Here is a 27972-nt window from a genome sequence, read left to right on the forward strand (position 1 = left end):
TGTACTTTGTTTAGAGTTCAGAACTAAAGGAAAGAGGGTAGGAAAAAAGGACCATGGGACGCTAATGGAGAGAATCACATTTACCTTAGGGACCTCTCGTGTGATGCAGCCCGTCCCCCAACACTGACAAGATGCAGCAACCACTGGGGATGGCAGTTACTGGTTGGATTCCAGGGGGAATGTTGGTGTGACCTGTGAGGCTTGTTGTGGCTGGTGGTTCCAAGGTAACTGGGCAGAGCTCTGTGGGTGGATCAGTCTCATTGAGGGGCTGCAGCCCTCTGTGGAGCTTGGCTTAAGTCTATTGTTTAGGAAGCATTGTAAGTTCGAGATACTGTTGCTGCCCAGTGGCCTGAGATCATGGGTCAGTTTCTAGAAATTGAAAAGTCAGACAGTGGAAGATCTGCCTGTCATCAGCTTACTGGTGAGGCTCTGAGGTACTTTTAGACATGCCCAGTCCTGTAGAAGTCGACTTTATGGGAGACACGAAGAGAAGCTGGCAGAAAATTTGGCTGCACGGATTGAAGAGAGATGCGAACACATTGATGATGGTTGTTCTCCTACAATGGAGAATACTGGCATGGAGACTTCTGCAGAGAATCCAAGGCAAGAAAGACAATCACGAGATATATTGAGCCTCGCTGATAATGGCAGAAACCTGTGGAACACCTACGTGCACTTGAGGAAGGTACTCAATTCTCTGCTCCAAGAACGGGTCCAAGATTCCTGACGTCTAAAAGAGAAGAGAAGGCAGAGATGGTAAAATCGCTCATGTTGGTGGAATAAGTCGTGAGAATCCACATGTCCGAAGGGGAATTTACAAACCATTCAGACCACAATGCACCAAGCCCAGGTAAGCCTTTTCCCAGGGTTGGGCCTAGCTATGAAGCACTTTCTCTTCCCTCCCCTCCACTCAGGCATCCATTTCAAAGGATCACCACATGAGCTGCAATGAAGCCAGTAGGAGAAGAGCAAGCCCCTCCCAGAATCAGAGTTCCTCCACATTCACACTCTGTGCACAACAGTGAACTCCTCAAAGGTCAAATACTCTCGAATAAAATAGGTAGGAATTGAATAATTAGCTCACAGGAAGGAATGATGACCTTCCCCTACATTCAGCAAATGCTTGGGTTATGTCTTCTTTGGGGTGATGGAGTGTGGTAAGTGAGGGGAATCTTTGACTGAACTTGAAATGTATTAGGCCTCAGATTTTCAAGACCGTATAGGTAAATATTATAAGTCATTTAGTGAACTGAACTGTAAAATTCGCCATAGACATTAAAGGACACACGTTATGTGAACGGTTTTTTCCCATCAGTCAAGCACTATATCATGGGGGTGCAGACTTGGTTTTGATAATTGCTTTACCCAACATGATCGGACAATTAAGCATTCTCACCACTGATAGAAGAACACCTAGTTCCCAATAGCCTAGCAAAGCTGCAACAGTTTTCTCATAGCTATAATGCCTCTAGGTTCTTTTGGAACCAAGCATGCATGTATATATTTTGTTTGGTTTGTCTTGTGTTTTACTAGAGAGGAATGTTACCCCTTGAAATGCCAACTTTGGGCAGTATGTGTCATTGGGAGGAAAGGGCACCACATGCAACAGGGAAACCCAGGTTTGGGGTTATATCATTTTTTCAATAGTTATTTCATGTTTCCTCCTAGTGTTGGAGGTATCAACAGTAAAGAGTTGACATGTCCCCTTAATCATTTTGGACTGCTATTTTACATTCTATCTGTATATTTTTTCCTTAGGGATGACAAAATGTTACAAGAATTTCACAAGTCTGGCTTCAAGGTAGATTTTGTATGTTTCAAAAACTAACTTCATTTTCACATAAATCCCAAAATATGTAAATCAATTCTATTAACCTTTGAAAGACTGCCACTGAGTTATCAACACAATGTCAAAATTGGAGTCTTCAGACATACCCTCCCACCATGTCTGCATAGAAAAAAGAGCTAAACAAGGATCACATTTATGTGAGTTATCTCTGGAAAATTTTGATTTATCGATGCCCAGTTGGCAGGGTACCAGTGCAAACTACGCTCGTTCGCTCCCATGTACACAGCAAGGTAAACATCCACTCACAAAGCCCTTGGCTCAGGACACAAGCCTAAGCTTGGTCTCTTACTTCCAAAGACAGATTGAGGCCTCAGAAAACCTGGAAGGAGGAGAAGGCAAAGTAGAGAATGGAAATCAGTGCAGGACCTGACCTCTGGTAATGGAGCAGCAAAGGTGAAATTCTGTTTTCCTTGGATGCACACTCTCAAGTGGACAGGATACATGGGATGGAAAGTGATGTGCTGAGTGTTAGAAGAGTGCACAGCAGATGCTTAGCTGACAGAACTCAAATAAATCAGCACAAAATATTCCCAGAATTGATTCTGAGACCAAGACCTGAGCTGCCAAATTTGAGCTGGCAGAGGCTGCAGAAAATGAGGGATAGGGCTATGGATGATGGCACACGCTGAGTCTCAGGGATCTGGAGTGCGTTGTGGATTTTGTTGGGTCCTATCAAGAGAGCAAACCGACCTGTGACACCAATGAGAATGCAACCAGACTGGCGCACGAGGTTTAGTTTATCAAAATGTCCCATGGCCACATCCACTGCAGCTGCAGTACCAGGGACCAATTTGGCATATTGCCAATAGAGCACGTGTAGGGCTCAATCAGAGATATCATGCATCTGGTCTGAGTGATCCAGGGGGTCTGGGGTTTGAAATAAGTATCAAAAGCTTTAAGATCTGCTACATTCATAGCCTGCACTGGGATTATTGTTTGGTTTGAGGCAGAGGAGGTGAAACAGCCCTGACGTTGCCTTCATGGTCCCTTGCCACAAGGATGAGAGAACAAAGAAGACTGATCAAAGCCTACAGCATGAGAAGATGAAGCATTTCCTTCCTAATTATCTCCCAAATGCAGATGCTACATTTTAGAAGTCACTGACATGGTACGGCACTGAGGACACATAGGTGGGGCTGTGGGATCATTACAGCAGACCCTGATGCATGACATCCTTAGATATCTTTCCAATGTGTTTCTGTAGACAGAGAAGCTCTGGGAAGAACTAGTAATATTGGGACATTCCCATGGCAATATAAAGCATAAGCGCACTGTCGTTATGCTGTTTTGGAAACACTCCAAAATGACATAGAGCAGCCTGCAAAGCTGAAAACCTTTAGAAGCCTCGTTTCCACAAGAGGAAGTGACCCGTATACTTTCAGAACTGTGATTTAAGCGTAATAAAACTGAGGTTATACTGATGGAAAAAATAAGTGGTGTTCAAAACATCAAAGGCAACACCAGCAATTAGAGATATACCAGACAACACACACAGCAAAAGGACATGGCATCAAAGTCTATAAAAAATTGTTCTTCACAGAATTATCATGGTTTTGTGTACAGAGAAGTGTCTAAACATTTCACTTAATAAAGCCCAATAAGTCTACATTTGATACCTGAGAGTACCTGTCCAATAGAGATAAAGAAGTAGAGTAAAAGAAACAGGAAGTACAATTTTCAGTTTCAAAGAGATTGAAGGCCCAAAAAATAAGCTTTCAGAGAACTAGACTGCAAAACGCCACCAGAGTAGGTGTTGGAAACTGAGGTGAGGAAAACACTGAAGAAAAACAGTGTCTCAGAATCACAAAAGGCAAAATACCAGAAAAGGGGAAGAGAAACTCTCAAAACTAGCCAAATAATATCAGAAAACTCAATTGATGATATAGAACCAGGGCTAAACTCAGTCCTAAACAGACTAGATACTGCATAGGGACTCCTGAATGACTGTGAAGACAGGGAAACTGAAATCCCTCAATCAGAGAATGACAAAGAGATGCAAGTGAAAACAAATGCAAACATTGCTGGTGAATCCCGTGGTAAGCCAAACATGAAAGAGTAGGATTCATGAGAGTCCCAGATGTAAAAACAAGTGTTAAAAAAAAAAAGTCTCAAAACTTATTTGTAGAAAAATTAGACAGAACCTTGCTGAAAGCCAAGAAACAATCATCTATAAGATTCACGTTTTAAAAAGCATCCAAAGGAGGTGGAATCCCAATACACCTACAAGCAGCTGTATAATTCAAATCAACAAAGTTCATGATCAACCCACTGATTTAAAATGCACCTAGAGGAAAGCAACTTAATCACAACAGAAATTCCAGATGGGTTTCAGCTGATATCTGGACAGAAATATTGCAGGACAGGAAGGAGTGCCAGGACTTAGACCAAATCCTGAATGAGTAAAAACTGCAATCTAGGGTAGCCTATGGCACAAGACTACCATTTCTAATAACTGCAGAGCTAGAGAATTTCACAGACCAGCAAAACTTAAAAGACTACAGCAGTTCAAAACTTATATTAAAATAAGGAATGAGAATTCTAAACAGAAGAGAAAAGTAGCAAGATGAATTGGATATAAGAATATCATTATTGGAAATGCAATTAGAGCAATGAATTTCAAAGAATAAACAAGAAGAAGGCAAGGAGGACATCAAAATCCTAAAGATGGGAGAGAGAAGCAGGAAAACATAGGTGATTTTCAGCACTATACTAAGTTAATCAGCATATATGACTCTATTTGAAGCAAACGGAGAAATGCATGGCCTAATGAGTTTGCAAAACAAAGAACAAGCAAACAAACAATCAAACAAGGAAACAAACATCAAAAGAGTACGGTTGGCAGACATTTATCCAAAGGAACCATGATAAATCAAATCAAAATACTCAAAGTAATGTCAAGGATCATTCAGTACGCATCGAACAAGTGTTGTGGCATGAATGTACTCAAAAGACTTGTATTCAGAAAACAGATGCGTGCATTAATATTCATAAATTTTGATTCATAATAGCACATTGTGACCTAACCCAAATCTCTATTTTGATTAAAATGGATTCCTAGTCCGTGGTATAGATTTAGAAGTCTTTCAACATGATGAATGAATGGCATATACTACCCTACATACAGAAGAAATGGCATAAGCATAAAACAAAGGAAAATAGCTCTGCAGAACTGTACTAAGAGCAAAAGAGTCAGACAGTAAAGTGCACATTGGGATTGTTTCATTGCTAGGAATTTCAGCCCCCATGAAAAAAATGGATACATGTTCTGAGAGTGTGGGAGTTTCAGCAGAAAAGCAACAGATGAATATGTATTCTGGGTGAATGGATATTACAAAAACATAAGATTCCTTTAGTGGGTCTTTTTGTACTGTTAACAGTTAGAAAGTTTAAAGACGTGTGAAACCATAAACTACAAATGGACACACTTCCATCCATTTGTACTGTGTATAGGGATGACAACAAAAGGAACGAAGGAAGAAAAAAGGACCATGGGATGCTACTGGAGAGATTCACATTTACCTTAGGAACCTCTCGTCTGATGCAGCCCCTCCCAAACACTGACAAGTTGCAGCAACCATTGGGGATGGCAGGTACCTGTTCGAATCCAGGTGGAATGTTGGTGTGTACCGTGCAGCTTGTTGTGGCTGGTGGGCCCAAGGTAACTGGGCAGAATTCTGTGGGTGGATCAGAGTGATGTAGGGGCTGCCGCCCTCTGTGGAGGTTGTCTTAGGTCTTTAGTTCGGGAAGCTGGGTAAGTTCGAGATACTGCTGCTGCCCAAAGGCCTGAGTTCACGGGTCAGTTTCCAGAAACTGAAAGGGCTGACAGTGGAACATCTGCCAGTCATCAGCATACTGGTTAGGTTCCAAGGAACTTTCAGACATGCCCAGTCCTGTAGAATTCGACTTTATGGGAGACACCAAGAGAAGCATGCAGAAAAGCTGGCTGCACGGATTGAGGAGAGATGTGAACACATTGATGAGAGTTGTTCTGCTACAATGAAGGACACAGGCATGGATACTTCTGTAGAGAATACCAGGCTCAAAAGACATTCATGAGACATACTGAGCCTCGTTGATACTGGCAGAACTTATGGAGGATCAACATGCACTTGAGGAAGTTACTTAGTTCTCTGCTCCAGGAATGGATAAAAGATTCCTGACGTCTAAAGAGAAGAGATGGCAGAGATGATAAAATCGCTCATGTTGGTGGAATAATTTGTGAGAATCCCCATGTCCCAAGGGGCATTTACAAACCATTCAGACCAAAATGCACCAAGCCCAGGTAAGAATTTTCCCAGGTATGGGCCTAGTTATCAAGCAGTTGCTCTACCCTCCCCTCCACTCAGTAATCCATTTTAAAGGATCAGCACCTGAGCTGAAATGAACCCGTATGAGAAGAGCAAGCCCCTCCTAGAATCAGAGTTCCTACAACTTCACACTCTGTGAACAACAGTGAAATTCTCAAAGGTCAACTACTCTCGTCTAAAATAGCTAGGATTTGAATATTTAGCTAACTCAAAGAAATGATGACCTTCCCCTAGATTCAGCAAATGCTCTGGTTATGTCTTTTTGGGGTGAAGGGAGTGTGGTAAGTGAGGGGAATCTTTGACTGAACTTGAATAGGTATTATGCCTCAGTTTTTCCAGACAGTATAGGTAAATATTATGTCAGTTAGTGAACTGAACTGTAAAAGTCGCCAAGGACATTAAAGGACAAAATTTATGTGTACCGTCTTTTCCCTTCAGCCAAGCTTCGGGTGCACTATATCATGGGATGCAGACAATGTTATGTTAAATTGCATTACCCAACATGATCAGACGATTAATCTTTGTCATCACTGATAGAAGAACAACTGGTTCTCAATAGCCTGGCATAGCTACAGCAGGAATCTCATAGATATAATGCCTCTAGGTGCTTTTGAAATGAAGCCCAAATGTACATATTTTGTTTGGTTTTTCTTGTGTTTTCCTCTAGAAGAATGATACCCCTTGAAATGAAAACATTGCCCAGTATGTGCCATTGGGAAGAAAGGGCACCACATGCACAAAGGAATCCCAGGTTGGGGGTTATTTCTTGGTTCAATAGTTATTTCATTATTTCTGTCAGTGTTGGAGGATTCAACATTAAAGGGATGACATGCCCCTTCAATATTTTGGACTGCTATTTTACATTCTATCTGTCTATTTTTTCCTTAGAGCTGACAAAATGTAACAAAAATTGACAAGTCTGGTTTCTAGGCAGATTTAGTATGTTTTGAAAACTAACTTCATATTCATATAAATTCCAAACATGTAAATCAATTCTTCTAACCTTTTTAAAGACTGCAACTGAGTTATCAACACAATGTCAAAACTGGTGTATTTGGACAAACCCTTCCACCATGGCTGTATAGAAAATAGAGCTAAGTAAATATCATATTTCTGTGAATTATATCTGGAAAGTGTTGATCTATCACTGCCCAGTTGGCAGAGAACAAGTGTAACATGTGCTCACTCGCTCCTATGTACACAGCAATGTAAACATCCACTCAACAAACCCTTGGCAAAGGACACTTGCAGAAGAGTGGTCTGTTAATTCCAAAGACAGGATGAGGCCTCAGAAACCTGGAAGGAGGAGAAGGCAGTGTAGAGAATGGAAACCACTACAGGATCTGACCTCCGGTAAAGGAGCAGCAAAGGTGAAACTCTGCTTTACTTGGATGCACACTCTCTAGCAGACAGCACACATGGGATTGAGGGTGATGCGTGGAGTGTTAGAAGAGTGCACAGCAGATGCTTGGCTGACAGGACTCAAAGAAATCAGCACAAAATATCCCACAATTGATTCTGAGACCAAGACCCGAGCTGCCAAATTTGAGCTAGCAGAGGCAGCAGAAAATGAGGGATAAGGCTACGGATGATGTCACACGCTGAGTCTCAGGGATCTGGATTGCGTTGTGGGTTGTGGTGGGTCCTATCAAGAGAGCAAACTGACCTGTGACCCCAGTGAGAAAGCAACCACACTAGCGTGCGAGTTTGAGTTTATCGATATGTCCCATGGCGACATCCACTGCATCTGCAGGACGAGGGACCAATTTGGAATTTGCCAAGAGAGCACATGTGGGGCTCAATCAGAGATACTGTGCATCAGGCCAGAGGGATCCAGGGGGCCTCGTGTTTGAAATCAGAATTAAAAGCATTAGGATCTGCTACATTCATAACCTGGAGTGGGATTACGGTTTGGTTTGAGGCAGAGGATGCAGAACAGCTCAGTTCTTCCCTTCGTGCACACATGACACAAAGATGAGAGAACAAGGAAGAGTGGTCAAAGTCCACAGGGTGAGAAGATGAAGAATTTCATTGAGCATTTTCCCAAATGCAGATGCTACATTTTCGATGGCACTGAAATGTTACTGCACCGAGAACACATACGTCAGTCTGTGGGATCATTTCAGCAGGCCATGTTGTATGACATCCATAGATATGTTTCCACTGTTGTTTCTGTAGACAGAGAAGATCTGGGAAGAACTGGTAATATTGGGACATTCCCATGGCAATAGAAAGCACAAGCTCACTGTCAGTTTCCTGTTTTGGAAACACTCCAAAATGACATACAGCAAAATGCAGAGCTGAAAATCTTTAGAAGCTTCATTTCCACAAGAGGAAGTATCCTGTGCACTACCAGAATTCTGAGATAAGCGTAATAAAACTGAGGATATAATAATCGAAATATTATAGTGTGTTCATCACAACAAAGGAAACACCAGCAATTAGAGATATACCAGACAACACACACAGGAACAGGACTTGGCATCAATGTCTAGGAAAAATTGTCCTCACAGAAATATCATGGAATTGTGTACACACAAGAGTCTATAATATTCACTTAACAAAGCCCTATAAGTCTAAAATAGATACCTGATAGTACTTGAAAAGTAGAGATAAAGAAGCATAGGAAAAGAAACAGGAAGTACCATTTTCAGTTCCAAAGTGATTGAAGGCCCAAAAAATAAGCTTCCAAACAACTAGAATGCAAAATGCTACCAGAGCAAGTATTGAAAGCGGAGGTGAGGAAACACTGAGTAACAACAGTGTCTCAGAATCACATAAGACAGAATGCCAGAAAAGGTGAAGAGAAACTCTAAAGACAAGCCAAATACTATCAGTAAACTCAATGGATGTGATAATAACAGGGCTAAAGTCAGTCCTAAGCAGACTAGATAATGCAGAGGGACTCTTGAATGATTGTGTAAACAGGGGAACTGAAATCCCCCGATCAGAGGAAGACATAGAAAAGCAAGTGTAAACCAATGCAAACATTGCTGTTGAATCCCGGGGTAAGACAAAGCATGAAAGTTTATGGTTCAAAAGAGTCCCAGATGGGAATGCAAGAGATAAAAAAAAAAAAGTCTGAAAAATTATTTTTAGAAAAATCAGAGTGAAACTTTCTGAAATCCAAGAAAGAATCATCTATACGATTTCAGGAAGTACACAGGGTCCAAAGAGGTGGAATCCCAATAGACCTACAAGCAGCTGTATTATCATTCAAATCATCAAAATTCATGATCAACCCAGTGATTTTAAATGCACTTAGAGTAGGAAGAATAGCAGAATATGGCAGAGTAGAAGGGCACCCACAGCTCACCCTATAGCAGAAAATGGCAGAGTAGAAGGGCACCCACAGCTCACCCTCTCCCACAAATCCACCAAGGGCCAAATCCACAGACCCACTCAGCCAACCAGAACACCTACGGTACTCCGACAGAACATCACCCTCTTCAAAAGATAAAGATGCCAAAAATCTGGTAGGAGAAAAGGAAAGAAGAAATAACAAAGGGCAAACAGAGCGGGACAGGTCCCGTGGGGAGGGAGCAGCAAATGAGGACTGGCACTCATTTGCTGGGTCTCCCCTCTCCAACTGAGAGGCTAGCGGGATGGTAGGGGAGCCTCCGAGACTCGGATCTATATGGAGCAGCCCTTGACTGACAGAAATACATTAAAAGGGCACAGAGGGTCCCCCCGACACCCAGCCTGAGATGTGGGCTGGCAGCAGTGGGCAGGGCCAGTCTGCCCAAGCTGGGCAGAGGATGGGGGTGGCTGCACTGAGGCAGCCCCGGGGGACTACAAGGGGCTGCGTGCTGTGGCTGTGGGTGTACAGGGCAGAACAATCTGGGCCCTCCATAAAACAACAAAGTTGATATGCTCTGGGGGGTAGTGTTCATACCCCATCTCTGTAAACCTGCAGAAAGCTTTCAGGGGAAGACAGGTGGGGCTCAGGCACACCCGCCATATCCTCCGGTGCTTAGCACCCAGGCAGGGGCAGGGGCAAAACCTGCATCTGCATCCAAGGGCTAAGCAGCCTCAAAGGCCAGACTGAGGATTGCCTACAGCCCATGGCAGATAGGATCCTTCCATCCTGGTCCCTCAGAGCACTTGCTCCACAAAGACAGACAAGGAGTTGGGTTTTGGCTGGGAGCAGGGACAAGGCTGTTCCTCAGTCTTCCCCAAGCCCACCTGTGGAGCACTGACCAGCAGCACAGAGCAGGGGAGCTACCAGAGGCACAGGGAGAGGGAGAGAGTCCTCCCTGCCTTTCGGGCGGGAACACAGCCTCTGACCGAGGTGCTGGTAGGGGGCACAACACGCTCTCCTACCTGTACAGTCTGCAACACCTGACTGCGGCATCGGGAGGGGTAGTGACCTGCCCGCCCACAGCAGAGAAGAGCTGCACCTGACCCAGTGTTAGGAGGAGGCACGATCTGCTTGCTGACAGGTACTGGGAGTAGCAGAGAAGAGGGCGCCAATGGAGGGCCTCTAAAAACAGCAAGCTGAGCTTCAAAAACAGGACGAAGACAGAAAGGCTTCACATTAAAAGCACACGGACTCAAGGAGAACACCGAAAACCCCCCCTTTTTTAAATTTGTTTTTACCTGTTCTATTTTCTATTACCCTCTTAATTTTTACTTCTTAATTCATTTCTATTTCTCGTGGGTCTTGATGTCCTGTTATTGATTAGACAAAGGTTTCAAATACATCTATTCATTTTCCCCCCACCTTTTTTTTTTAAAGATTTTAAAAGGACGTCTCAACCCGATTAATACTCTGCTTCAACTTGCTCTTCTATTATTCATTATACACTGTTTTCAAATCTTCTTTCTCCCTTCCTTTAAAATTCTTTCTCTCTTTCTCTTATTTTTTTTTCTTTTTTTCCTAAGTTCTATTCCTAAATAGGCATCAGATAGATAAAATCCTTAAGGACCAAAATAAACAACTGATACTCCATAAACCACAGTGCCAAAGAGGTATGAGCAAGATGAAGAAGCAGAAAAACCTTTCCCAATTAAAAGAACAGGAGAAATCCCCCGAAAGAAAGATCAACGAAATAGACATCGATAGCCTACTAGATCAAGATTTCAAAAAAGGAGTGATCGAATTGCTGAAGGAATTAAAAGAGATAGTGTTTAGAGATATAAAATATGTCAAAAATGAAATTGAAGCTATAAAGAAGAGCCAAGTAGAATGGGTAAACTCATTGACAGAGATGAGGAATGATCTAATAGCTGTGCAAAGCCAACTAGATAATGCAGAAGAATGAATTAGTGATCTAGAAGACAGGACAATAGAAAGCAACCATTCAGAAGAGCTACAGGATAAGCAAATAAAAAATAATGAAAATAGCATAAGGGACCTATGGAATAATATAAAGTGTCCCAATCTTCACATAATAGGGGTCCCAGAAGGGGAAGAAAGATCAAAGGGGATTGAAAAGGTTTTTGAAGAAATCATGACTGAAAACTTCCCAAACTTAAAGAAGGAAACAGATATCCAAGTACACAAAACTCACAGGGTCCCAAACAGGAAGAACCCAAATAGACCCACACCAAGATATATCATAATCAAGATGGCCAGAGTCAAGGATAAAGAAATGATTCTAAAGGCAGCAAGAGAAAATCAAAGAGTAAGTTACAAGGGAACCCCCATAAGGCTCTCAGCTGATTTCTCTACACAAACACTACAGGCCAGAAGGTAGTGGTTCAAAGCCCTGAATTAAAAAGATGCAGCCTAGGATACTTTATCCAGGAAGGCTATCCTTTAGGATTGAAGGAGAAATAAAGAGTTTCACAAACAAACAAACAAACAAAAAGCTGCAGGAGTTTAGCAACACTAAACCCATGCTAAAAGAAATATTGAAAGGTCTATTCTAAATAGAAAAGCAGCAGGATGCTACAGAAATGAGAAATTCACAACTGGAAAGGTGATAACTCATGAATTACAAATAAAGTAAACACGAAATTATAAAAGAAGACATACAAATTACTGAGAGTGGAGAGGGAGGCAGGGAAATATAGAATATATTTTTTTCTTTCTTTTTAAAATTTTTTTAACAGTAGGATGGGTTTGAGATCATGTTAATATCAGTTTAATAAAAACAGTTATAGTAATGGGCTAATAGATTTACAAAAAAGGTAACCACAAGCCAAAAACTTACAAGGGAGTCACAAAAATTAAATGAAATCCATGATAATACAAAGGAAAATTACCAAACCACAAAAGGAAGAAGAAAGGAACAAAGAGGATATAACAATTCAACTGCAAAGTTAAGTCCAAAATGGCAATAAACACACATCTATCGTTAATCAGTGTAAATGTTAATGGACTAAATATTCCAGTCAAAAGACATAGAGTGGCAGACTGGATAATAAAGCAAGAACCTTCAATATGCAGCTTACAAGAGACCCACTTTAGGGAGAAGGACACATATTGATTGAGAGTGAAAGGATGGAAAAGGATATTCCATGCAAATGGAAAAGCCAAAAAAGCAGGTGTTGCAGTACTGATTTCAAACAAAATAGACTTAAAACAAAGGCCATAAAGAAAGATAAAGAAGGGCATTTTATAATGATTAAAGGAGTGATACAAGATGAGGATATTACACTTGTTAATATATATGCACCCAATATAGGAGCACCTAAGTTCATACAAGAATTACTAACATAGATAAAGGGGGATATTGATGGGAATACAATCATAGTTGGAGATTTTAACACTGCATTAACATCACTAGACAGATCTTCCAGACAGAAAATAAACAAGGCAACAGAGAAATTAAATAATACAATAGAAAAACTAGATTTGGTGGATATTTTCAGAGCATTACACCCCCCAAAAATAGGATATACATTCTTTTCAAGTGCACATGGAACATTTTCCAGGATCAAACATGTACTTGGGCACAAAAGAAACCTCAACAATTTTAAGAAGATAGAAATTATCTCAAGCATCTTTACTGACCAAATGCCATGAAACTGGAAATCAACAACAGAGAAACAAAGAAGAAAAAAAGGAAAGCATGGAGATTAAACAATATGTTATTGAAAAAACAATGGGTCAATGAGGAAATCAAAGCTGAAATTAAAAAATACCTTAAGACAAATGATAATTAAAGCACAACCACTCAAAACCTATGGGACACAGCAAAGGCAGTGCTAAGAGGGAAGTTTATAGCGATACAGGCCTTCCTCAAAAAACAAGAACAATCTCAAATAAACAATTTAACCCACCGCCTGAATGAATTAGAAAAAGAAGAACAAAAATCCCCAAAAAGCAGCAGAAGGAAGGAAATAATAAAGATCAGAGAGGAATTAAATACAATAGAGATTAACAAGACCATAGAAAAAATCAACCAAACCAAAAACTGGTTTTTTGAAAAAGTAAATAAAATCAACAAACCACTGGCCAAACTCACAAAGAATAAAAAAGAGAGAGAACAAATTAGCAAAATAAGAAAGGAAAATGGATAAATTACAACAAACAAAATAGAAATACAGTATATCATATGAGAATATTATGAAAAACTATATGGAAACAAACTGGATAACCTAGAGGAAATGGACAAGTTTCTGGAAACATACTGTCCACCAAGACTGAATCAAGAAGAATCTGAACACTTGAACAATCCGATCACTTGAAAAGAAATAGAAATAGCAATTAAAAACCTCCCTACAAATAAAAGTCCAGGACAGGACAGCTTCACCAGGAAATTCTACCAAACATACAAAGAAGAATTCATACCAATCCTTCTCAAACTCTTCCAGACGATTGAAAAGGAGGGAATACTCCCAAACACATTCTATGAAGCCACAGTCACCCTGATACCAAAACCAGGCAAAGACACTACAAAAAAAGAGAATTATAGGCCAATATCACTGATGAACATAGACGCCAAAATCCTCACCAAAATTTTAGCAAATAGAATCCAACAACACATAAAAAAGATTATACATCATGACCAAGTGGGGTTCATCCCAGGGACACAAGGCTGGTTCAACATACGCAAATCAATCAGTGTAATACATCACATCAACAAGAGAAAGGACAAAAACCACATGATCATCTCAATCGATGCAGAAAAAGCATTTGATAAAATTCAACACCCATTTATGATAAAAACTCTCGCCAAAGTGGGTATAGAGGGAACATAACTCAACATAGTAAAAGCTATATATGACAAACCTACAGCCAGCATAGTACTCAATGGTGAAAAACTCAAAAGCTTCCCACTAAAATCTGGGACAAAACAAGGCTGCCCAGTATCACCACTCCTATTCAACATAGTCCTGGAATTCCTAGCCACAGCAGCCAGGCAAGAGAAAGAATAAAAGGGATCCAAATTGGAAAAGAAGAGGTAAAAGTGTCACTATATGCTGACAACGTTACTATATATAGAAAACCCTAAAAGGTCCACACAGAAGCTACTAGAGCTGATTGAAGAATTCAGCAAGTAAGCAGGTTACAAAATTAACGTTCAAAAATCAGTTGCATTTCTTTACACTAATGATGAATCAACAGAAAAAGAAAGTAAAGAAACAATCCCCTTTAAAATAGCACCCAAAGTAATAAAATATCTGGGAATAAATCTAACCAAGGAGGTGAAAGAATTATACACAGAAAACTACAAACCGTTGATGAAGGAAATTAAAGAAAACTTTAAAAAATTGAAAGATATTCCATGCTCTTGGTTTGGAAGAATCAATATTGTTAAAATGGTCACACTGCCCAAGGCAATCTACAGATTTAATGCAATCCCTAACAAACTACCCAGGACATATTTCACAGAACTAGAAAATATCATAATAAAATTTATATGGAACCATCAAAGACCTAGAATTGCCAAAGCATTACTGAAGGGAAAGAAAGAGGCTGGAGGAATAACTCTCCCAGACTTCAGATAATACTATAGAGCTACAGTCATTAAGACAGCATGGTATTGGTACAGAAACAGACATATAGACCAATGGAATAGAAAAGAGAGCCCAGAAATGAACCCACAAACTTTTGGTCAACTAATCTTTAATGAAGGAGGCAAGAATATACAATGGAATAAAGACAGACTCTTCAGCAAATGGTATTGGGAAAACTGGACAGCAGCGTGTAAAACAATGAAGCTTTGTAAAACAAACAAACAAAAAACAACAAAGCATAAATACAGGAGAGAAATAGACTCAAAGACAGAGAATAAAAACTTGTGGTTGCTGGGAGGTGGAGGGTGGGAAGGGATAGACTGGGATTTCAAAACTGTAGAATAGATAAACAAGATTACACCGTATAGCATAGGGAAATATACACAAAATGTTATCATAACTCACAGAGAAAATAATGAGACAATGAGTGTGTATAAATCCATGAAAGACTGAAACATTGTGCTGAACACTGGAATTTGACACAACACTGTAAAATGATAATAAAACAATTAAAAAAGTTAAAACATGCAACTAGAGGAAAGCTACTAAGTCACAACAGAACCTCCAGAGAGGATTCAGCTGATATCTCGACAGAAATAAAGCAGGATAGGAAGGAGTGCCAGGACTTAGACCAAATCCTGAATGAGAAAAAGCTGCAATCTAGGGTAGCCTATGCCACAAGACTGCCATTTCTATTAAAGGCAGAGCTAGATAATTTCACAGACCGGCAAAACTTAAAAGAATTCAGCAGTTAGAAACTTATCCTTAAAGAAAGATTGAGAATTCTACCCTGAATAGAAAAGAAGCAAGACGAAATGGAAATAAGAAAACCATCATTGGAAATGCAAGAAGAGCAATGAGTTGCAAAGAATAAACAAGAAGGCAATGAGGAAATCAAAACCCTAAAGATGGGAGAGGGGAGCAGGAAATCATAGGTGATTTTCAGCACTATACTAAGTAAATCAGCTTACATGACTCTCTGAAGCAAACGGAGAGAAACATGGTCTAATGTGCTTGCAAAACTAAGAACAAGCAAACAAACAAAGAATCAAACAAACAAACACCAAAGTAGTATGGTTGGCTGACATATATCCAAAGGAACCATGATAATTCAAAAGAAAACACTCAAAGTGATGTCAAGGATCATTCAGCATGCATCGACACAATAACTCTGCTTGCATGTATTCAACACCAGTGTAATCAGAAAACAGATGTGTGCATAAATATTCATATATTTTGATTCAAAAGAGCATATCATGACCTAACCCAAAAGCCTATTTTGAATAAAATAGATTCATAGTCCATGATATAGGCTTACAAGTCTTCCAACAGAAAGAATGAATGGCATATTCAACCCTACGTAGAGATTAAGTGGCATACGCCTATAACAAAGAAAAGTAGCTCTACAAAACTGTACTAAGAGTAAGAAAGACAGACAGTAAAGTGTACTTTGGGATTGGCTTCATTTCTAGGAATAACAGCCCCCATGAAACAAATGGATCCATGTTCTGAGATTGTGGGTCTTTCAGCAGAAAATCAACAGACGGATATGTAGTCTCTGTCAAAGGATATTACACAAATATATGATTTCTATAGTGGGTCTTTTAATACTGTTAACTGTTAGGTTAAAAACGGGTGGAAACATAAACTTAACATGTACACAGTTCCCTCCATTTGAATTGTTTTAGAAATCTGAACTAAAGGAAAGAGGTTAGGAAATAATGGACCATGGGTCGCTAATGGAGAGAATCATATTTAACTTAGTAACCTCTCGTCTGATGCAGCCCCTCCCCAAACACTGACAAGATGCAGCAAACATTGAGGATGGCAGTTACTGGTTGGATTCCAGGTGGAATGTTGGTGTCTTCCTTGAAGTTGTTGTACCTGGTGGATCCAAGGTAACTGGGCAGAGCTATGTTGGTGGTTCAGTTTCATGGAGGGGCTGCCATCCTCTGAGGAGCTTGGCTTAGGTCTCTTGTTCGGGACGCTGTGTAAGTTTAAGATACTGCTGCTGCCCAATATCCTGAGTTCACGGGTCAGTTCCCAGAACCTGAAAGGGCAGACAGTGGGAGATCTGCCGGTCATCAGCTTACTGGTGAGGCTCCGAGGTACTTTCAGGCTTGCCAAGTCCTGTAGAAGTCGAATTTATGGGAGACACGAAGAGAAGCTGGCAGAAAGCTGCCTGCACAGATTGAGGAGAGATGCAAACACATTGATGAGAGTTGTTCTGCTACAATGGAGAATACTGACATGGAGGTTTCTATACGGAATACCAGGCTCAAAAGACTCATGAGACATATTTAGCCTCGCTGATACTGGCAGAAACCTGTGGAGACTGAACGTGAACTTGAGGAAGGCACTCAATTCCCTGTTCCAAGAATGGTTCCAAGATTCCTGACTTTTAAAACAGAACAGAAGGCAGAGGTGATAAAAGGGCTCATGTTCCTGGAAGAGGTCGTGAGACTCCACATGTCCCAAGGGGAATTTACAAAGCATTCAGACCACAATGCACCAAGCCCTGGTAAGCCTTTTCCCAGGTTTGGGCCTTGCTATCAAGCACTTGCTCCACCCTCCCCCCAACTCAGTGATCCATTCCAAAAGATCAGCACCTGAGCTGCAATGAAGCCAGTAGGAGGAGAGCAAGCCCCTCCTAGAATCAGAGTTCCTCCACTTTCAGACACTGTGAACAACAGTGAAATCCTTAATGCTCAAATAGTCTCAACAAAAGTAGATAGGGATTGAATACTTAGCTCATATGAAGAAATGATGACCTTCCCCTAGATTCAGCAAATGTTGTGGTTACGTCTTTCTTGGGGTGAAGGGAGTGTGGTAAGTGAGGGGAATCTTTGACTGAACTTGAATATGTATAAGACTTCCAATTTTCAAGGCAGTATAGGTAAACATTATCAGTCATTTAGAGAAATAAACTGTAAAAGTTGCCATAGACATATATGGACACATGACTTGTGGACCGTATTTTCCATTCTGGCAAGCCCTGGATTCAGTATATCATGGGGGTGCAGACTTCATTGGGTTAAATTGCTTTACCTAACATGATCGGACTATTAAGCGTTCTCATCGTTGATAGAAGAGAACCTGGTTCTCAATAGTCTTACAAAGCTGCAGCAGTTTTCTCATAGCTATAATGCCTGTACGTGCTTTTTGAACCAAGCCTACATGTAAATATATTGTTTGGGTTTCCTTGTGTTTTCCTAGAGAGAAATGTTTCCCTTGAAAAGCCAACATTGTTCAGTATGTGACATTGGGAGGAAAGGGCACCACGTGCACAAGGGAAACCCAGGGTGGGGGTTAATTCATGTCTCCAATAGTTATTTCATGGTTCCTGTTGGTGTTGGAGGCATCAACAGTAAAGACTTGACCTGTCCCCTTCATCATTTTCGACTGCTATTTTACATTCTAACTGTCTATTTTTCCCTAAGAGCTGACAAAATGGTACTAGAATTTGACAAGCCTAACTTGAATGTAGATTGAGTATGTTTCAAAAACTAACTTCATTTTCATATAAATCCCAAAATATGTAGATCAATTCTATTAAAATTTGAAAGACTGCACCTGAGGTATCAACACAATGTCAAAACTGGTGTCTTCCGACAAAACATCCAATAAATGATGTATAGAAAAATGAGCTAAACAAGAATCACATTTCTGTGAGTTATATCTGGAAAGTGTTGATATGGCGATGCCCAGTTGGCAGAGTAGCAGTGCAACCTACGCTCACTCGCTGCCATGTACAAAGCTAGATGAACATCCACTCACCCAGCCCTTGGCTCAAGACACTTGCCGATGAGTGGTCTCTTACTTCCAAAGACAGAATGAGGCCTCAGAACTCCTGGAAGGAGAAACAAAGTAGAGAATGGAAATCAGTGCTGGAAGTGTCCTCCAGTGATGGAGCAGCAAAGGGAAACTCTGTTTTAACTGGATGTACACTCTCAAGCAGACAGGACACATGGGATTGAAAGTGATGCGCTGAGTGTTAGAAGAGTGCACAGCAGATGCTTGGCTGACAGAACTCAAAGAAATCAGCACAAAATATCCCCACAATTGATTATGAGACCAAAAGACGAGCTGCCAAGTTTGACCTAACAGAGTCTGTGGAAAATGAGGGATAAGGCTATGGATGATGGCACACGCTGAGTCTCAGGAATCTAGAGGTTGTTATGGATTGTGGTTGGTCCCATCAAGAGAGCAGATCATCCTGGGACACAAATGAGAAAGCAAACACTGCAGCGTGTGAGGTTTAGTTTATGGAAATATCCCATGTCCCCATCCAATGCATCTGCAGGCCCAGGGACCAATTTTGCATTTTGCCAATAGAGCACGTGTGCTGCTCAGAGGTATCATGCATCTGGTCTGAGGGATCCAGGTGGCCTTGGGGTTTAAATCAGTATCCAAAGCCTTAGGATCTGCTGCATTCATAGCCTGGACTGGGAACAGATTTTGGTTTGATGTAGAGGATTCAGGACAGCTCTGTGGTTGCAGTCGTGGTCCTATGCCACAAAATTAGAGAAGAAAGAACAGTGGTATATTTCCACAGCGTGAGAAGATGAAACATTTCCTACAGCATTATCTCCCAAAGGAATATGCTACATTTTGGATGGCACAGACATAGTACAACAATGAGGACATTTGGTTGGGTTGCGGGATCATCACAGCAGGCTCTGATGCATGATATCCATAGATAAGTTTCCTCTAGTATTTCTGTAGACACAAAAGCTCTGGGTAGAACTGGAAAAATTGGTACATTCTCATGGGAATAGAAAGGACAAGCGCACTGTCACGATGCTGTCTTGGAAACTCTCCAAAATGACATACAGCAGCCTGCAGAGCTGAAAACTTTTAGAAGCTTCATTTCAACTAGAGGAAGGGTCCTGTGCACTTTCAGAACTGTGACATAAGCATAATAAATATGAGGTTATAATAAAAGAGAAAAGTATGGTGTGTTTGTCTCAACAAATTCAACACCAGCAATTCGAGATATACCAGATAACACAAACAAGAAAATGACATGGCATCAATGTCTAGGAAAAATTATCCTCACAATAATATCATGGAATTGTATAAATCCAACAGGCTAAAACTTTCACATAACAAATCCCTACAATTCTATATTAAATACCCGATAGTAATAGACCAGTAGAGATAAAGAAGTATATAAAAGAAACAGGAAGTAACATTTTCAATTCCAAATTCATTGAAGGCCAAAAAAAAAAAAAAAGATTTCAAACAACTAGGCTGTGAAACACTACTAGAGCAAGTATTGAAAACCCAGGTGAGAGAATGACTGTAGAACAACAGTGTCTAAGAATCTCAAAAGGCAGAATACCAGAAAAAGGGAAGAGAAACTCTAAAGATGAGAAAAATAAAATCATAAAACTCAATGGATGAGATAACAGAAGGGCAAATGTCAGATGTAAGCAGACTAGATTATGCCGAGGGTCTCATGAATGACTGTGATGACAGGGGAACAGAAATCCCTCGGTGTGAAGATTACATAGTGGAAATCAATGTAAACATTGCTGTTGAACCCTGGGGTAATATCACGCAGGAAAATCTAAGATTCATAAGAGTCACAGATGGAAAAGCAAGATTAAAAAAAAAGTCTGAACAGTTATTCGGAGAAAAATCAGACTGAAACTTTCTGAAATACAAGAAACAATCACCTATACGAAACCAGGAAGCACACAGCGTCCAAAGGAGGTGGAATTCCAATAGACATACAAGCAGCTGTATAATCATTCTAATCATCAAAATTCATGATCATCCCAGTGATTTTTAATGCACCTAGAAGAAAGCAACTAAGACACAACAGAACCTCCATAGGGGTTTCAGCTTATATCTCGACACTTATATTGCAGCACAGGAAGGAGTGCCAAAACATAGACAAAATCCTGAATGAGAAAATGGTGCAATCTAGGGTAGCCTATGCCACAAGACAGCCATATTTAATAATGGCAGAGTTAGGGAATTTCACAGACTGGCAAAACTTAAAAGAATTCAGCAGTTTGAAACTTATCCTTAAAGAAAGATTGAGAATTCTACCCTGAATAGAAAAGTAGCTAGACGAAATGGAAACAAGAAAACAGTTATTGGAAATGCACGAAGAGCAATGAGTTGGAAAGAATAAACAAGAAATAGGGAAGGAGGACATTGAAACCCTAAAGATGTGAGAGGGAAGCAGGAAACCATAGGTGATTTTCAGCACTATACAAAGTGAATCAGCTAATATGACTCTCTGTTTGAAGTAAATGGAGAGATGCATGGCATAATATGTTTGCAAAACAAAGAACAAGCAAACAGACAATCAAACAAACAAACAAACACCAAAGAGTACGCTTGGCTCACATATATCCAAAGGAACCATGATAATGTAAAATAAAATACTCCAACTGATGTCAAGGAACATTAAACACGCATCAACACAATATCGCTGCTTGCATGTAATCAAAACACTTGTATTCAGAAAACAGTTGCATGCATTAACATTCACAAATATTGATTCATAAGAGCACATCGTGACCTAACCCGAATGCCTATTTTGAATAAAACAGATTCATATTGCATGATATAGTCTTGCAAGACTTCCAACAGGATGAATGAAAGGAATAATGAAATCTATGTAGAGAATATATGGCATACGCCTATGACAAAGACAAATATGTCTACAAAACAGTTCTAAGAGCAAAAGAGATAGGCAGTAAATTGTACACTGGGTTTGGTTTCACTTCTAGGAATTTCAGCCCCCATGAAACAAATGGATGCATGTTCTGAGAGTGTGGGAGTTTCAGCAGAAAATCAACAGACAGATATGTATTCTGGGTGAACGGATATTACACAAAAGTAAGACTCCTATAGTGGGTCTTTGTGTACTGTTAACTTTTAGAAAGTTTTAAGTCGTGTGAAACCATAAAATTAACTCGGACACACATCCCTCCATTTATACTTTGTATAGAGATCAGTGCTAAAGGAAAGAGGGAAGGAAAAAAAGGACCATGGGACGCTAATGGGGAGAATCACATTAACCTTAGGAACCTCTCGTGTGATGCAGCCCTTCCTCCAACACTGACAAGATGCAGCAAACATTGGAAATGTCAGTTACCAATTGGATTCCAGGTGGAATGTTGGTGTGTTCCATGAGGCTTGTTGTGGCTGGTGGATCCCAGATAACTGGGCTGAGCTCTGTGGGTGGATCAGTGTTATGGTGCGGCTGCCTCCCTCTGTGGAGCATGGTTTAGGTGTCTTGTTTGGGAAACTGTGTAAGTTAGAAATACTGCCACTGTCCAATGGCCTGAGTTCAAGGGTCAGTTCCCAGAACCTGAAAGGGCAGACAGTGGGTGATATGCTGGTCATCAGCTTACTGGTGAGGCTCCGAGGTACTTTCAGGCTTGCCAAGTCCTGTAGAAGTCGAATTTATGGGAGACACGAAGAGAAGCTGACAGAAAGGCTGGCTGCACGGATTGAGGAGAGATGCGAACACATTGATGACAGTTGTTCTGCTACAAAGGAGAATACTGGCATGGAGGCTTCTATACTGGAATACCAGGCTCAAAATACTTTCATGAGACATATTGAGCCTCGCTGATACTGGCAGAAACCTGGGGAGTTTCAATGTGCACTTGAGGATAGTACTGAATTAACTGCTACTAGAATGGGTCCAAGATTCCTGACGTCTAAAACAGAAGAGAAGGCAGAGATGATAAAATGGCTCAAGTTCTTTGAAGAGGTCGTGAGAATCCAAACCTCCCAAGGGGCATTTACAAAGCATTCAGACCACTATGCACCCATCCCTGGTTAGCATTTACCCAGGGTTGGGCCTAGCAATCAAGCACTTGCTCTTCCCTCCTCTCTACTCAAACATTCATTCCAAAAGATGAGCACCTGAGCTGCAATGAAGCCAGTAGGAGGAGAGCAAGCCCCTCCTAGAATCAGAGTTCCTCCACCTTCACACTCTGTGCACAACAGTGAAATCCTCAATGGTCAAATCGTCTTGATGAAAGTAGATAGGTATTGAATACTTAGCTAACACAAAGAAATGATGATCTTCCCCTAGATTCAGCAAATGCTAGTGTTACATCATTTTTGGGGAGAAGGGAGTGTGGTAAGTGAGGGGAATCTTTGACTGCACTTGAATATGTATAAGGCTTCAGTTTTTCAAGGCAGTAGTGGTAACTATTATAAGTCAGTTAGAGAACTAAACTGTAAAATAGCCATAGTCATACATACACATGATTTGTGTACCATGTTTTCCATTCTGGCAAGTCCCGTGTTCAGTATATCAGAGGGTGCAGACGTTGTTGTGTTAAATTTCTTTACCTAACATGATCAGACTATTAAGAATTCTCATCATTGATATAAGAAAACATACTTCTCAATAGACTTACAAAGTTGCAGCAGTTTTCTCATAGTTTTAATGCCTCTAGTTGCTTTTGGAACCAAGCCTACATGTAAATATTTTGTTTGGGTTTCCTTGTGTTTTCCAAGACAGAAATGTATCCCTTGAAATGCCAACATTGGACAGTATGTGTCATTAGGTGGAAAGGACACCTACATGCACAAGTGAAACCCAGGGTAGGGGTTAATTCATGTCACCAAAAGTTATTTCATGGTTCCTGTTGGTGTTGGGGGCATTAACAGTAAAGACTTGACCTGTCCCCTTCATCATTTTTGACTGCTATTTTACATTCTAACTGTCTATTTTTTCCTAAGAGCTGACAATATGGTAGCAGAATTTGACAAGTCAGGCTTGAAGGTAGATTGAGTATGTTTCAAAAACTAACTTAATTTTCATATAAATCCCAAAATATGTCTATCAATTCTATTAAAATTTGAAAGACTGCACCTGAGGTACCTACACAATGTCAAAACTGGTGTCTTCGGACAAACCCTCCAACCATGGCTGTATAGAAAAATGAGCTAAAGAAGAATCACATTTCTGTGAGTTATATCTGGAATGTGTTGATATATCGATGCCCAGTTGGCAGAGTACCAGTGCCACTTATGCTTACTCTCTCCCATATACACAGCTAGATAAACAACCACTCACCCAGCTCTTGGCTCAGGACACTTATCGATGAGTGGTCTCTTACTTCCAGAGACAGAATGAGGCCTCAGAAAACCTGGAAGGAGGAGAAGGCAAAGTAGAGAATGGAAATCATTGCTGGAATTGACCTCCAGTGATGGAGCAGCCAAGGTGAATCTCTGCTTAATTGGACACACACTCTCAAGTGGACAGGACACATGGGACTGAAAGTGATGTGCTGAGTGTTAGAAGACTGCACAGCAGATGCTTGGCTGACAGAACTCAAAGAAATCAGCACAAAATATCCCCACAATTGATTATGAGACCAAAAGCTGAGCTGCCAAATTTGAGCTAGCAGAGGCTGCGGAAAATGTGGGATACTGCTATGGATGATGTCACACACTGAGCTTAGGAATCTGGAGGTGTTTATGGATTCTGGCTTGTCCTATCAAGAGAGCAGACACTCCTGGGACACCAATGAGAAAGCACACACTCTGGTGTGCAAGGTTGACTTTATCGAAATGTCCCATGGCCACATCCACTGCATCTGCAGGCCCAGGGACTAATTTGGCATTTTGCCAATAGAGCATGTGTGGGGCTCAATCAGAGACATCATGCATCTGGTCTGAGGAATCCAGGTGGCCTTGCGTTTGAAATCAGTAGCCAAAGACTTAAGATCTGATACATTCATAGCCTGGACTGGAATTAGGGTTTGGTTTGAGGTAGAGGATGTGGGAAATCTCTGTGGATGCAGTCGTGGTCCCATGCCATAAAATGAGAGAACAAAGAACAGTGGTCTAGGTCCACAGCGTGAGAAGATGAAGCATTTCCTACAATATTATCTCCCAAATGCAGATGCTACATTTTGGATGGCACGGATATTTTACGGCACAGAGGACACCTAGGAGGGAATGCAGGATCATTGTAGAAGGCCCTGATGCATGATATCCTTAGATAAGTTTACTCTGGTGTTTCTGTAGACAGAGAAGCTCTGGGGAGAACTGGTAACGTTGGGACATTCTCATGGGAAAAGAAAGTTCAAGTGCACAATCTTGATGCTGTCTTCGAAACACTCCAAAATGACATACAGCAGCCTGCAGGGCTGAAAACCTTTAGAAGCTCCATTTCCACAAGAAGAAGTGTCCTGCCCACTTTCAGAACTGTGAGATAAGCATAATAAATATGAGGTTAAACTAAAGAGAAGATTATGTTGTGTTTATCACGGCAAATTCAACACCAGCAATTTGAAATATACCAGACAACACACACAAGAAAATGACATGGCATCAGTGTCTAGGAAAAATTGTCCTCACAGTAATATCACGGATTTGCATAAACACAACAGGCTAAAACTTTCACTTAACAAAGCCCCACAAGTCTACATTAAATACCCAATATTAATTGACCAGTAGAGATAAAGAATATATAAACGAAAAAGGAAGTAGCATTTTCAGTTCCAAAGAGATTGAAGGCCTAAAAAAATGGTTTCATACAACTAGACTGCGAAACACTACCAGAGCAAGTATTGAAAACCCAGGTGAGAGAAACACTGAAGAACAACAGTGTCTCAGAATCACAATATGCAGAATATCAGAAAAGGGGAAGAGAAATTCTAAACTCGAGAAAAGTAAAATAATAAAACTCAATGGATGAGATAATAGAAGGGCAAAAGTCAGACATAAGCCGACTAGATAATGTAGATGAACTTGTGAATGACTGTGAAGACAGGAGAACAGAAATCTCTCGATCAGAAGATGACATAGAAAAGCGAGTGGAAATCACTGCAAACATTGCTGTTGAACCCTGGTGTAAGATCACTCATGAAAATCTAGGTTTCATAAGAGTCGCTGATGGAAAAGCAAGATATTAAAAAAAAAAAGTCTGTAAAGTTATTTGGAGAAAAATCAGACTGAATTTTGCTGAAAGCCAAGAAACAATCATCTATACGAAACTAGGAAGCACACAGTGTCCAAAGGAGTTGGAATACCAATAGACCTACAAGCAGCTGTATTATCATTCAAATCATTAAAGTTCCTGATCAACTCAGTGATTTTTAATGCACCTAGGGGAAAGCAACTTAGACACAACAGAACCTCCAGAGGAGTTTCAGCTGATATCTCGACAGATATATTACAGGACAGAAAGGAGTGCCAGGAGATAGACCAAATCCTGAATGAGAAAAAGTTGCAATCTATGGAAGCCTATGCCAAAAGACCACCGTTTCTAATAACGGCAGAGCTAGAGAATTTCACAGACTGGCCAAACTTAAAAGAATTCAGCAGTTTGGAACTTATCCAAAAAGAAAGATGAGAATTCTACCCTGAATAGAAAAGTAGCTAGACGAAATGGAAACAAGAAAACAGTTATTGGAAAATCAAGAAGAGCAATGAGTTGCAAAGAATAAACAAGAAGTAGGCAAGGAGGACATTGAAACTCTAAAGATCGGAGAGGGAAGCAGGAAACCATAGGTGATTTTCAGCACTATAATAAGTGAATCAGCTTATAAGACTCTCTGAAGTAAACGGAGAGATGCATGGCATAATGTGTTTGCAAAACAAAGAACAAGCAAACAGACAATCAAACAAACAAACAAACACCAATGGAGTACGGTTGGCTGACATATATCGAAAGGAACCATGATAATGCAAAAGAAAATACTCCAACTGATGTCAAGGAACATTCAGCACGCATCAACCCAGTATCGCTGCTTGCATGTACTCAACGCACTTGTATTCAGAAAACAGATGTGTGCATTAACATTCATAAATTTTGATTCATAAGAGCACATCGTGACCTAACCCGAATGCCTATTTTGAATAAAACTGATTCATAGTCCTTGATATAGTCTTGCATGTCTTCCAACAGAATGAATGAATGGCATATTGAAATCTATGTAGAGAATAATGGCATACGCCTATGACAAATACAATTATGTCTTAAAAACTGTACTGAGAGCAAAAGAGACAGGTAGTAAAGTGTACACTGAGATTGGTTTCATTTCTAGGAATTTCAGCCCTCATGGAAAAAAATGGATCCATGTTCTGAGAGTGTGGGTGTTTCAGCAGAAAATCAACAGAAGGATATGTATTCTGGGTGAATGGTTATTACACAAACATAAGAATCCTAAAGTGTGTCTTTGTGTACTCTTAACTGTTAAAAAGGTTAATGTCATGTGAAACCATAAAATTAACATGGACACACATCCCTCTGTACTTTGTATAGAGATCAGTACTAAAGGAAAGAGGGAAGAAAAGAAGGACTATGGGATGCTAATGGAGAGACTCACATTTACCCTAGGAACCTCTCGTGTGATGCAGTCCCTCCCCCAACACTGACAAGATGCAGCAACCATTGGGGATGGCATTTACCGGTTGGATTCCAGGTGGAATGTTGGTGTGTTCCGTGAGGCTTGTTGTGGCTGGTGGATCCAAGGTAACTGGGCAGAGCTCTGTGGGTGGATCAGTGTCATGGAGGGGCTGCCATCCTCTGAGGAGCTTGGCTTAGGTCTCTTGTTCGGGATGCGGTGTAAGTTTGAGATACTGCAGCTCCCCAATAGCCTGAGTTCATGGGTCAGTTCCCAGAACCTGAAAGGTCAGATAGTGGGAGATCTGCCGGTCATCAGCTTACTGGTGAGGCTCTGAGGTACTTTCAGCCTTGCCAAGTCCTGTAGAAGTCGACTTTATCTAAGACACGAAGAGAAGCTGGCAGAAAAGATGGCTGCACAGATTGAGGAGAGATGCGAACAGATTGATGATAGTTGTTCTACAACAATGGAGAATACTGGCATGGAGAATTCTGTAGAGAATACTAGGTTGAAAAGATTTTCATGAGACATATTGTGCCTCGCTTATACTGGCAGAAACCTGTGG

The 27972-nt window shown here is 40.6% G+C and overlaps 1 long non-coding RNA gene across 2 annotated transcripts; it reads right to left on the reverse strand.

Annotated features, from left to right (window-relative positions):
- Positions 1-275: 275 nt before the first annotated feature.
- LOC106730944 lies at positions 276-27499 on the reverse strand. Of its 2 annotated transcripts, XR_004318430.1 has the most exons (4): positions 27472-27499; positions 18844-18916; positions 5369-6012; positions 276-730 (listed from the first exon to the last, which is right to left on the reverse strand). It is a non-coding gene; the product is annotated as an uncharacterized LOC106730944 (long non-coding RNA). The 2 variants fall into 2 exon arrangements; XR_004318431.1 differs by lacking the exon at positions 5369-6012.
- Between the last annotated feature and the right edge of the window lie 473 nt (positions 27500-27972).

Source organism: Camelus ferus, unplaced genomic scaffold (genome assembly GCF_009834535.1).
Source record: "Camelus ferus isolate YT-003-E unplaced genomic scaffold, BCGSAC_Cfer_1.0 contig1193, whole genome shotgun sequence".
NCBI classification, from domain to species: Eukaryota; Metazoa; Chordata; class Mammalia; order Artiodactyla; family Camelidae; genus Camelus; species Camelus ferus.